The sequence below is a fragment of the Rhinatrema bivittatum genome, chromosome 1, assembly GCF_901001135.1.
Source record: "Rhinatrema bivittatum chromosome 1, aRhiBiv1.1, whole genome shotgun sequence".
Lineage (NCBI taxonomy): Eukaryota > Metazoa > Chordata > Amphibia > Gymnophiona > Rhinatrematidae > Rhinatrema > Rhinatrema bivittatum.
In genome coordinates, this window is record NC_042615.1 from 631,578,512 (window position 1) to 631,590,713 (window position 12,202).

Consider the following 12,202-nt stretch of genomic DNA (forward strand, 5'->3'; position numbering starts at 1 on the left):
CAGTTACTAATCCAGTCACTCTAGGCCTAATACCAAGGATGTTCAGTTTATTTATGTCTCCTATGAGGGACCACGTAAAAGACCTTACAGAAATCCTAATGCTCTCCCTTGATCCAACTCTGGTCACCCAATCAAAAAAAATTGATCAGATTCATTAGACAAGATTTACCTCTTATAAAACCATGCTGCCTTGGATCTTGCAATCCATTGAATTCCAAAAACTGCAATATCCTTTGTTTTAGCAGTGATTCCATTAATTTTCTCACCACAGAGGTCATACTAACTGGTCTGTAGTTCCAAGCCTCTTCCACTTTTATGAATAAGAATCACATCCACCCATCTCTAGTCTTCCAGAACTACTCCTGACTCTAAAGTAGCAAAGAAAAGAGGAGCTGCCAGATCATCCAATCTGGCCCCATTGCCTTATCAACTGTTCTGAAAATTGATTGAGGTTTACATCACTTCTAATCTTATTTGTGTTTATTTTATGTGGTCCTGCTCCAGGCCTTTCCACAATGAACACCAAACAGAAATATTTGAAAAGCAATTTTGCTTTTTCCTCATCAGCCTATACATAGTCCTCCCCTTCAAGTCTGAGTCTCATAATGCCAATTTTGCATTTCCTTCTGTCACTGACATATCTTAAAAAAGACTTGTCCCCTGTTTTACCATGTTTGCTATTTTTATTCAATTTGAATTTTTGCATTCCTGTCTTCTTTCCCAGCATCTCTAAATTTTTTCTAGATATTGTTGCCTATCTTTCTCTTGCTGTGATCTCTTATAGGTTATGAATGATAACCTTTTCTCACATACCTTTAAAACCATAGTGGACTCTTTTTCTTCTTTCCTTTATTTACTTTGCTAACAAAAAGGTTAATCACCTTTATTATATCTCCTTTTAGTTTTCCCTACTGCTCCTCTACTTCCCCTAGGTTTTCCCATTCAGCTAATAACTCCTTGAGATGCTCCCCCATTTTAAGAAAGTTAGTTTTCCTGAAATCTAAGACCCTCCGCTTTGAATGAACCTTCATCTTTTGCACCCTAACCACATCCTCCAGTGATCACTGGATCCTAGATGACCATCCTCCTCAACATCAGAGATACTGTCCCAAATATTATGCACCAGGTCCAGTATCACCTCCTTCTGCTTGGATTCTGACACAGTTGACACCACAATTATATTTACAGTTTTCCCTTATGGTGAAAGGCTAAACAAATTAGTGCTCTTTAGGTTGGAGAAGACATGACTGAGAGAGTATATGATTGATATTAATAAATTCATGAGTGGAGTAGAATGTGTTAATAGAAAATGTTTATTTACCCTTTAAAATAACACTTGGTCTAATAGAAACTCCATGAAACTAGCAAATGGCAGATTTAAAGCAAATCGTAAGAAGTATTATTTCATTCAATGCACAATCAAGCTATGGAATCTATTTCCAGAGGATGTAGTCAAGGCAGTTGTCATAGTGGGGTTCAAAAGAGGATTGGACAAGTTCTGGAAGGAAAAAATCCATGACCTGTTATTAGCCAAGTAGATTTGAAAAAAACAGTGCTTATATTTTGGAAGTGAGGAAAAAGAAATAGATCAGCTTTTGGGGGATCTGCTGGGAACCTATGACCTGGACTGAACTCTGTTGGGGACAGGATTCTTGGCTCAATGAACTTTAGTCTGACTCAGCATGGCAATTCTCATGTTCATATTTTCTTATGTTCACAGTAGGAATCACCAAAAAAGATTTGGTGTCATTTGCAGTTTTTTGGAAAGAAATGCTGTTTTGAATAATGTGAATCAAAGGTGATTAATATAATACCTCAGAAATCATTCCTGGGCTTAGTGCTGTTTAATAACTTTGTAAACAATATTACAGATGAGTTAATTTGAAAAGTTTATCTTTTGCGGTTGACACTAGGTTCTGTAACAGAGAGGACACCTCTGAGGGAGTAGACAGAATAAGGAAAGATCTAAGAAAGCCTGAGGAGTGAGTGAGGGCTTAGCAGGTAAATTTTAATGCAAAACATTCAGTCATGTATATGGGATATAGAAATCTGAGGTAGCAGTATATGATGAGGGAAGAAATACTGTTATAAACATCAGGAGAGACCTTGACATAATAACTTTTGATGACTTCAAAGTAACAAAAGTGTGAGACAAAGCAGTGTCCTGAACAACAGAAATGCTAGGGTGCAAAGAAAAAAATATATAAGCAGTAAAAAAAACAAACAAACAACTAATGACAATGCCTCTGTACAGGACATTGGTGAAACTTCACCTGGAGTATTGTGTCCAATTCTGAAGGCCATAAAGAGTGGCAGTTCTTCAGATGGTCTATCATAATGGTGCAGGTTCTGCACCAAGGGTGTTATCAGATGAGAACCAAGGAGCTAAATATGTATATCCTAGAGGAGAGGGGAGATGGTGCAATATAAAAGGGACATTCATATGGGGATGTGCATTTGTTTAAAATGAATGCATAAAATACCAACAATGAGGCAATTTCTAATTTGATCCACATGAAAGAAACAAAAAATAACCTCCTACGAAAACACTCCAAATTTTTATAGTACTTTTGCATTCAATCATTCAAAAAAAAATGTGCCTCTGATGGGGACTAGCCTGGTCCCATCACCAAGGCCTAGGCCTAGCCTGAGGTATGGTCCTTTCATCAAGGCCTATGCATAGACACAATGCCAGGACCCAGCCTGCTGTCTGGTTCCAGCATCAAAGACAAGGCCCCACAATGGGGCTCAGCCTGAGGCTGGGTCTTGTTGCTGAGGCCCAACACTGGAGCCCGGTCTGAGGCCTGCTCCTGTCACCAAGGTCTAGGCATAATGCTAGGGCCCAGTCCAAGGTCTGGTCCCATTATCAAGACCTAGGCTTAGGCCTGACACCAGGCCCGACATAAGGCTTGGCACCAGAGCCAAGCTCTGACCCAGTACTGGGGTCCTGCCCAAAGCTTGGTCCCATTGCCAAAGCATAGGCCCAATTGGAAAGGCTAGGACCAGGCCTCCTAACATCTTCTTTCTTCTTCTATCGCTAAAAAATGATGCTGTCCACTTAATGGATGCAACACTGTGATGTCACTGTGGAACCATTCACCCGAGTGGGCAGTATCTTTTTGTTGTACAGTTGTAGATTTCAACAACCATACATCAAAGTAACATTATCCACTTGGGAGGAGGCTGCCACATTTATGTCACTATACTGTGCCCTTCAAGTGGATGGCGCCATTTTTTGGTGATAGAAGAAGAAAAAAGACATTAGGAGGCCTGGTCCTAGGCCTCCAGGCCAGGCCTAAGCCTTGTTGCCGGGATAAGTTTATTTATTTATTTATTTATTTATTTATCTAAAAGATTTTGTATACCGTCGTTCGTAGTTACATCACAACGGTTCACAATATCGTATCTAAAACAGAGCAATATCATATCTAAAACACAGCAATATCGTATCTAAAACACAGCAATTTCAAACATCATAAACTAAAATACAATCATAATAAATACTCTAAGAAACCAATAAAAATAATTAAAACCTACAGTTATGTGTTGGATACATAGGCTTGCTCAAAGAGCCATGTCTTTAGACCTTTCTTAAATCTCTTACAGTCACTGGGCCAGTTATCTGGCTGGGCCTGGCACCAGAGCCAGACCTAGGGTTGGGCCCCTGGTCTAGGCCTCAGTGCCAGGATCAGAACTCAAGCTAGGCTGTGATGTCAGGACCAAGCCTCAGGGTAAGCCCTAGAATATGGCCCAGGCCTCTATGCCAGACCAGGGTTTGGGCCAGGCCCTGGTGCCGGGCCTATGCCTCAGCACTGGGTCCAGACCTTGGAACAGACTCTAGACCAGGTCTAGGCCTCACTTCTGAGACTTGGCCTCAGGGCTAAGCCGCAGTCTGGGTCCCTAGTCTGGTTCCCAGCTTTGGCCCAATTTTTGTTTTCCATTTAAGTTAATGGGACCTAGGGATTGACTCCTCCATTGACTTCAATGGAAATGAAAAATAAATGATACTGATAAACAATTTTTTAAAATGTTTATTACAAATTAAATGAAGGGAGAAGAGCTATGAAATGAATGGGTGAACTGAAACAAAACTTTTGCCACTGCACATTCCTCCATTCAAATACTTTTTATTGCATTCAAACTTGGCTGCATAAACAAAGATGCATTCTGGGAGGGCGATTAGCATGTGTGTATTTGATTTACATGCGTACCTAATGGTGTACCTCCATTTTGGATTACTTATGTAAATGCATGTCTATTTTGCCACATATCTTCTTTTCATATTGAATATAAGCCGGTACCTACTGTTTGAAGATCAGCTTATTGTTTGCAGGCATAAAAGTATGTGTGAAACTTTGTGGTTAGGTGCGCTTTGAAAATGTATCATACTCAGGAAGGTAATTGTAAAACAAGCACACAGGAGCACTTATATACATGTATGTGCACATGAGTGATACACGCTGGAATTTTAAATTATGTGTACAATTATGTACAAATGATTTAAAATACGCACACATTCACGTATATGTGCACCTAATTTTAAGCCATTACTTGGGCTAACTTACTTCGCATATCTTCCTTAGGACTTTGTTGGCAGGTAAACAGATTTTAGAACATGCTCACGTGAAGGGCATTCTCAGTTTTGCCAATTAGTCTATCAATTTGCCTAGTTTACCTCAAGGACATCCAGACTCCATGCCCTGTCATCTTAGGCTTCATAAGATATTTCTTCAGACTTACATCTCATCAGGAGCAGCAGTAAATATATGTGGCTAACAAGCTGCCGTGTGCTGCAGCTGCCGGAATTAACATATGGATTTGCACACATAACTCTTGAGCTCGCCCCAGAATGCCCCGTCATGCCTTAACCCCATCCATTTTTCTTTTATGGCTTTTAAAATACATGTTGTTTGTGTGCAGCCCAGATACTTGCATATATGGGCCTTTTAACATAAGCAACGGTTTTAAAATTCACCTCATAGTGTTTTAGCAATTGAGGATTGAAACTGAAATATGTTTGACTGAGTTGGTACCAACCAGAGGTTGAGAAGTTGCAGGGCAAATCATGTTTATAACAACAAGTGCTCTGTATTGAAAATTGATGGAAGTGGAGTGGAGGAGTCACTTAGTGGTTTGAGAAGAGGGATGCAAACTAGGGAAGCCAGGATAAAAATCCCACTGCTGCTCCTTGTCACCATGGGCAAGGTCCTTTTCCCTCCATTGCCTTAAATACAAACTTAAACTATGAGCCCTCTGGAGACAGGGAAATACTTGTATGCAATCTGCTTTGAAGTGCCAAAAGATGGAATATAAATAAAGTGTTGGTTGAATTGGAATTGGCCAAGTTATATGAAGCTTCTGAACAGAGCATGGTTTTGTTGTTTGGACCTAAACTATTCAAAGTCTGAGACGATGTAAAATTGCTTAGAGACTCAAATGAAAGAAGAACCTCTGGAGTTAAGGGGAGAAAGCAGGTTTTGCCTGACTATAATTGACAATTGTGTCAATGTGAAATTGTTTCTGAGGAGCCACTTAGCCTGATTCAATGAGTAGTTAGGGACAATTCACATATGTTTCATTAGAGCTTAAAGACAGCTGGACATTTCTTTATTTTGCACTTATCTATATAAAGTCTTTTAAGCTCTTGAAATCTCCATTACTTGTAAAAAGCACATATTCTTTTTTTTTTTAATTAACTTCTCTTTATTAGAATGTTCAGCTACAGTACATGAATAAGAACTTATTGTACAGCAGATAACTCCTTGCTGGAAAATCTTTAACCAGCATACTTACATAGTATTCAAAACTATAGAACAGTATTTATCATAGGATTATATCTACTATATAATTACATTATTCCAGATGACCTTAATCAATTGTATATGTGTCATGCCTCTTTATCGGACAGCAGATGACTTACATAGGACTTGTTGATCCACAGCACAAAAATCAATTAAAGTATACACCCGTTGGCAACCGCGAATCTAAGAGAAAATTTAAGAAAACATGCTTGTCCCCCAACAGCTTTTAGAAAGGGTGTCCAAACTCTCTGTTCATTCTGATATTTGTCTCGCACACAGAATGTGATTAGTGCATAGTAAACACCTTTCAGACAAGCTTAAGACAGCTGTTCAATTGATCATTTAAATATGACACTTCTAGAAATGAGCAAAGTATTGTTCCTACTAGTAGATGGGTATCTAAGGAGGCCCCTCTTCCCTAATAAAAGTGACTGAGGGTCTAAAGATAAATTAATCCCCATAAATGTTTGAATCTTTATCTTTATTAAAATGTATGAATTGCTTAATCCAGGAAAGGATTTCTTGCCAATAGGTCTTAATTACTGGAATATATCCACTCAATATGAATAAAGGAACCAATTTTCATATACCATCTCCAGCACTGGTTAGATGGGGCTAAATTCATTTTATGTAGCTTAACTGATGTATATTATTAGTACATTATCTTATATCCATTTCCCTAATTGATATACATATAGGGGTAGATTTTCAAATAGCGCGATTTGGCGTACTTTTGTTGGCGCATCAGGCGCAAACAAAAGTACGCTGGATTTTAGTAGATACGCGCGTAGCCGCTAAAATCCGGGATCGGCGCGCGCAAGGCTATCGATTCCGTATAGCCGGCGCGCGCCGAGCCGCACAGCCTACCTCCGTTCCCTCCGAGGCCGCTCCGAAATCGGAGCGGCCTCAGAGGGAACTTTCTTTTGCCCTCCCCTCACCTTCCCCTCCCTTCCCCTACCTAACCCACCCGCCCGGCCCTGTCTAAACCCCCCTCTTACCTTTGTCGGGGGATTTACGCCTCCCGGAGGGAGACGTAAATCCCTGCGTGCCAGCGGGCCGCTAGTGCGCCGGGACGCGACCTGGGGGCGGGTCCGGAGGGTGCGGCCACGCCCCCAGACCGCCCCGGGCCGTAACCACGCCCCCGGACCCGCCCCAAAAACGCCGCGCGGATCGGGCCCGCCCCCTCGACACGCCCCCGGCACGCCCCCCTCGGAAAACCCCGGGACTTACGCGAGTCCCGGGGTCTGCACGCGCCGGTAGGCCTATTGAACATAGGCGCACCGGCGCACCGGCGCGCAGGGCCCTGCTCGCCTAAATCCGCCCGGATTTAGGCGAGCAGGGCTCTGAAAATCCGCCCCATAGAATAGGAATGTGCAGTCTCCAAAATTTTGTTTTATTTTGTTTTTGCACGGTTTAAAATCTAAAAATCATTTTATTTAACGTTCATTTCATTTTGGTATTTTTACTGAGATGAAATAAACATTTTAAACCCTCCAAAAACTGGAAAAAATAAAGCTGAAATGTTGGGAAGCTTACAGGACTGTGGCCTAACCTGCGGCTCGTCCTGCTGACACATGGCACCGCTTTGCTGACCTGCGGTCTGCTTACTAGCCAAAAGTGTGCACCAGGGTCTGCCCCTCCCTCCTTCCTGAAATGATGCCAAAGTCAGAAATCACCCTGGCCCCTACTTACCCCTCCTGTGGGCAGGAGAGATGCCCACTTGCCTCCTGCCCCAACCATGCCCTCTTCAGCATGGCTGTTCAAGAAAATGATTGTTCAAGAAAATGGTACCTGCTAGTCCTGAGGCCAGCGCCATTTTTAAAGTTGCTTTGGTGCTAAGTTCAGGGTTCACCGGCACCATTCTGAAGAGGCCATGAATGGGGCAGGAGGAGAGTGGGCATTCCTCCTGCCCCTTTACAACTTTGTTGACCCCACAGGAGGGGTAAGTGGTGGCTGGCAGGGCCGGTGCAAGGGGATTTGGCGCCCTAGGCGAGCCTTCTTCCTTGCGCCCCCCCCCCCCCCCCCTCTCGGCCCCGACTCCTACCTCATTCTCAATCACGCCCGCTGACTGGGGTTTTCTGGGTCGCGAGCAGATTGGGCACTGCTTGCGGCCCGCCAAATCTCCACTCCTCTTTGCCACCACTTGCAGCCCCATATGGCTTGCACCCAGTGGCGCACCAAGGGTCTCCGGCGCCCAGGGGCCAATGCATTTGTGTGCCACAGAAAATCAGTGGCATCTCTAGACAGAAGAATTTGTTTTGGGTGGGGGGGGAGCCAAAATGACATTTCTTCATCACACCCACCTCTATAGCATGGATCCTGCTTTAAAATTGTTTATAAAAAAAAGTGTTGTTAAAAAAAGTCCAAAGGGTCCTCTGCATTATTTTAAAAAGCTGGCCAGTTTCACACTTCTAGTAAAGCTACTATAAAATTATTTGATAGCCTCATTCAACTAATTCTATATGGATTATGAGAGTGAAGTCTGGAATATATAGGAAGGGACAGAATGTCAATACAAATCCTGCACCTCCAGTTCTGTATCTCTGTGCATCCACTGAAATTCCCCCAAACAATGGAGCTTGGATGTTTCCCTTACAGCTCATCATACTAAAAGATATTTTCAAATTCTGGTGTCACCTCACAGTAACAGCAGCACAAACACCTTCCACTGCCAGACACATTGTGAACTAACATAAAGCACCGCAAAAGAGACACCCAAAATCTATACTGCAATCCCATCATAACATAACAGTAATAACACCAAGGACTCAAACAACAATAACCCTACCTGTGAATAAGCAAGGGTAAATATTACACTGGGTCCTAGAATACCAATACACCACCTACTGAGGAAACAAAACAAACCCAATTGCTATAGATCTCTATACAGACACTATATGATAGCAGAATCTCTCATCATGGTCACACACACAGAGCAGAGACAGACCCTCACCAAATACAGAATACAAAATAAAGGAGCACAAATTAGAAAAAACTGAAATGGAAACCCCAAGAAGCCAGACTCTGTGTATTAGCAATGGAAAAACAGAACAACCATTCCTCATAAAACAAATAAAATCAAGAAACAAAGCATCAGTTATAATAGTAAAACCATACTAATAAAATATTTTAAAACTACTGATAAATAGAATTTCTATTAATTAAAATCATATACATTTTTTACAATTTCCCAAACACCAATAAAATATTTCAAAACAGTACATATAACAAATAACACACAATAATTAAAACTAATAAGGATTTTAAAAAGCCCCTGCTGTCCATACATGGGAGCTCTTGATTTCCAGTCACCCTGATATTGTCGAGGATTAGGAGGTTATCCTCTCTCTCTCACACATACTCACATGTCCATTCTCTCTCACACATACACTGTCACATACATACACATTCATGCTCTTATACCCAACCATAACCTCTCGCTCTCACAGACACTGACACACTCAGGCTCTAAGGCACTCTCTCCCCCTCCACACACACCCCCACACAAACTCTTACTCCCCTGGATTTTCTCATACACACTCATGCTCTCACTCTCACTGGCTCCCTCACATACACACAAACACACACTCCCAGGCAAGCTCCCACTCGTTCTCACACAGACACACACACACAGGCAAGCTCCTAGTCATTCTCACACTGAACCCCAGGCAGGCTCCCATTCATTTTCACACCACTCCCTCCCCATCCCCCAGGCATGCACACATTCATTCTCACACACACAGACCCCCAGGCAGGCACCAATTTATTCTCACACACACACATACACCACAAACAGGCAGGCACCTATTCTCACACATACAAACCCCAGGAAGACACCCATACATTCTCATTCACAGACACACCCTCAGGCAGGCACCCATGCATTCACACACATACACCGCCAGGCAGACTCCCATTCATACACATGCACACACTAAAGGCAGAGACCCCCTCTCTTTCTTTTGCCAGCAACCTCAGAGCCTCTCTCATCCCTCTGCTGCCACTGTCACTGCTGCTGTATGGCTATTGCGGAGGTGCTGATTGCTGCTATTGGCACTGAAGCCCATTCTGCTGCCTCCTCTGTGCAGGCCCCATGGGCTTCCAGTTCCTCTATGCTGATCTCGTACATTGTGAGATCCGCATAGAGAAAGTGCTACTCTTGCACATTCCCAAAGATTACATGTTCCAATCAGTAAAAAGTAATTTATTTCTTTTTACATTTGCTGTCTGATCTTAGTTTTCTAATCGGTTGGTCACAGGCTTTTTTTTTCCACCTTCCCTTTCTTATTTTTTTGCCAATTCCTTTTATAACATATTTCTTTTCTCTCCATCTGTCTGCTTCCCTCAAACACACAGTCAGGTTCTCATTCTCACATGCTTTCTCTCTCTCACATACACAGGCACTCATTCTCACATGCGGTCCCTCATACAATCATTTATACACAGTCTCTCTCTTGCACATCCTGTCTAACTCTCACTCCCACATGCTGTCTTGCTCAAGCACAGGTTCTCACTGTCACATGCTCTCTCTCATACAATCATTCCTACACAGGCTCTCATTGTCACATGCTGACTCACACACACAGGCTCTCTCTCACTCCCACATGCTGTCCTGCTCAAGCACAGGCTCTCACTGTCACATGCTCTCTCTCATACAATCATTCCTACACACAGGCTCTCACTGTCACATGCTGACTCACACACACAGGCTCTCTCTCACTCCTACATGCTGTCTTGCTCAAGCACAGGCTCTCACTATCACATGCTGTCTCTCACACACACAGAGGCTCTCCCATGCTGTCTCTGCAAACATTCAGGTCTTCACACACACACACATACACACACACAGTCTCTCAACTCATCTCATACACTCACACATACACACTGTACAAACCCTCAGTCTCTCTCTCACCTCTGGGCCTCCTCTTCACAGGCCACTGCAGGATGGGCTCTGCAGCGGCCCCGGTCTTCTCGAGCCGCGCTGATCCTCTTCTGCACGCGGCTGATGCTCCTCCTCTTTCCTGCCCGCGCGGCTCCGGCAACATTTTTCTTCCGGGGCCGCGCGGGCAGGAAGGAGGAGAAGTTCCTGCATTGGCTGATGCTCCTCCTCCTTCCTGCCCGCGCGGCTCCGGCAACATTTTTCTTCCGGGGCCGCGTGGGCAGGAAGGAGGAGAAGTTCCTGCATTGGCTGATGCTCCTCCTCCTTCCTGCCCGCGCGGCTCCGGCAACATTTTTCTTCCGGGGCCGCGCGGGCAGGAAGGAGGAGGAGCACCAGCATGTTTAGACGCGACTGTACCACGGTCCTGCCGATCTTCTTGCTGTGTGTATCCGGCACACAGCATAGCAGTAGTTCACTGCTCAGCCGCCATTGGGATGACGTCCAACGGCGGCCATTGGCCATCAGCGGCTTGGCGCCCCCTAATGCTCAGCGCCCTAGGCGATCGCCTAGTTTGCCTAGTGCTTCCGCCGGCCCTGGTGGCTGGGGTAGTTCCCAGCCGCAGAATAATTTTGGGAAGGATGGAGGGAGGGGTCAGATAGACTCTGGGTCAGATTCCCAGAAAGACCACAGGTCAGCAGGTAGGTTCAGATCAGGCCACAGGTCAGTGGGGCAGGCTGTGGGTCAGCAGGGAAGTCTATAATTTTTTTCAAAATGAAATAAAGAAAACCAATGAAATTTTCATTGTTTTTTTCTTCATCTCTTTTTGAACACATAATAAAACAAAATAGGAAATGCCTACTATATTGGATTTCGTCATGAATCGAGTTCACAATCCCTTTGAATTATAAATAATTGAATATAGGAAGCTCCTAAGTAGTAGGTTTTGCTGCTAGAGCCACCAGAAATAAGAAATCCCCCTCCTTGAACAATTGACAGACTTGATTAATTTCTATTTGTTTAGTCATTTCAAAGATCTTGGATTTAGAAGACTCAACGATATTGGATTATTCCATAATGGAATTAAAGGCAATGACTGGGATGAAATCTTTTCCTTAGCTTTTAGATTTTGACATGCTTTTAAATTCTTTTGAAAAAAGAATGTTCCCAACAAGTGTTTTTGTACTTGGTAGGAAAGTCTAAGAAGGACCTGTAAAGAACATTTGGGGCTAAGGCCTGCTTTTCCACATCTACCTAGGGCTCCTCTGAGAACTCTTTCTGCCACATTACGAGACTCTTGTTACTTAGCTCTTTGATGATTCATAAAATCTGTCAATTCATGTGCTCCTCTATCTTTAAGCCCTGTTAAGACTTTGCTTTTCACAAATGCTTTTTTTTCACCCCTGTACAAACTTTTCAATTTATTTACTAAGCTCATTAGAAAACATTACTGGGACCTGTATACGAAGCATATCAAACATAAGCAGCATTCTTAGAAAAACATTCATTTTCATAGCAGTTATTC